This window comes from Odocoileus virginianus, chromosome 6 (genome assembly GCF_023699985.2).
Source record: "Odocoileus virginianus isolate 20LAN1187 ecotype Illinois chromosome 6, Ovbor_1.2, whole genome shotgun sequence".
Lineage (NCBI taxonomy): Eukaryota > Metazoa > Chordata > Mammalia > Artiodactyla > Cervidae > Odocoileus > Odocoileus virginianus.
The window spans coordinates 56,220,951-56,222,687 of record NC_069679.1 but is presented as its reverse complement, the minus strand read 5'-3'; the positions used below and the strand labels follow the sequence as shown (position 1 = coordinate 56,222,687).

The 1,737-nt window shown below is 40.8% G+C and overlaps 1 pseudogene; it reads left to right on the top strand.

The window, feature by feature from the left end:
* Window positions 1-868: 868 nt before the first annotated feature.
* Window positions 869-1,347, top strand: LOC110140935 (prefoldin subunit 1 pseudogene; annotated as a pseudogene).
* The last annotated feature ends 390 nt before the right edge of the window (window positions 1,348-1,737 follow it).

Genomic DNA, 1,737 nt, shown 5'->3' with positions numbered 1-1,737 from the left:
CTGGAGATCTTGGAATATAGCTCCCCTAACCCCTTTTCATTCTCTTCTATATTCTACTTTTCTCATTCTATAGTTGTAATGTGAATTCTATTTACATATATCATATACCCTACAGTAAACATTATGGTTTTTTCTTCATTTATTTTTATTAGTTGGAGGCTAATTACTTTACAATACTGTAGTGGTTTTTGTCATACATTGACATGAATCAGCCATGGATTTACATGTATTCCCCATCCTGATCCCCACTCCCACCTCCCTCTCTACCTGATCCCTCTGGGTCTTCCCAGTGCACCGGGCCAGAGCACTTGTCTCATGCATCCAACCGGGGCTGGTGATCTGTTTCACCCTAGATAATATACATGTTTCGATGCTGTTCTCTCGAAACATCCCACCCTCGCCTTCTCTCACAGAGTCCAAAAGTCTGTTCTGTACATCTGTGTCTCTTTTTCTGTTTTGCATATAGGGTTATCTTTTTAAGGTTATCTTTGCTTTAAACAAATTAAGAGGCAAATTAGTATTTTTTATCTACCTATATATTTACTGTCTTAAGCATTCTTCATTGCTTCCTGCAGATTCAAGTTCCCTCCGGTTTCAAGTTTCTCTCCAGTATCATTTTCTTCTATCAAGGAAGAACTTCCTTTATCATTTTTTGTAGTGCAGGACTGCTGATGACAAATTCTCTTAGTTTTCTTTTATCCCCCAAAATCTTTAATGTATATTTATTTTAGAAGAATATTTTTGCTGGATGTAAAATTCAGAGTTGACAGGTTTTTACTTTTGCTTTTTAAGTATAGTAAAGATGTTGCTATGCTGTCTTCTGATCTTGGTAGTACGCAGGCATTTAAAATTATTGACCTCGACTGCGCAGGCGCAGCAGAGAAGCAAGATGGCGGCCCCCATGGATCTGAAGTTGAAGAAGGCCTTCACAGAGCTTCAAGCCAAAGTTATTGACACTCAGCAGAAGGTGAAACTTGCAGACTTACAGACTGAACAGCTGAACAGAACGAAAAAGCATGCACATCTTACAGATACAGAGATTATGACTTTGGTAGATGAGACTAACATGTATGAAGGTGTAGGAAGAATGTTTATTCTTCAGTCCAAGGAGGCAATTCATAATCAGCTGTTAGAGAAACAGAAGATAGCAGAAGAAAAAATTAAAGAATTGGAACAGAAAAAATCCTATCTGGAGTGGAGTGTGAAGGAAGCTGAGGACAATATCCGGGAGATGCTGATGGCGCGAAGGGCACAGTAGGCAGCCTCTCAGGAACCTCTTCTTTCTGATCCCTGCCATTCCTGGCGAGAAGCCTGTGTAGGGAAACTGCTCTGCCTGAGGGACATTTTATCTGGATGGTCCAGTAACCTTGTGTTTTATGCATGGCCTGGAGCCCCTTTCAAATCTCATCCTTATATGTTTTATCCTGGCTCTGCCTGCCATCCTTCTCCCCTGTGGTTGAATCATGAACTCCAGGGAAGGGAAGATGGGAGCCAGGACAGATGGGGGAGTTCTTCTGGGGCCTACTGCTGGTCACGCCGGTCAGACCAATAAAAGACATCTGTCCCCCAAAAAATAAAATAAAATAAAAATAAATTATTCATTTCCTATATATAATGTATCAGTTTTCCCTGACTGCCTTGTTTTACTAAGATGTATCTCAGCATGATTTTCTTCATCTATATCCTCCTTGGGGGGAGGTCTTCCCAGATGGCTCAGGGGTAAAAAGATTCACCTGC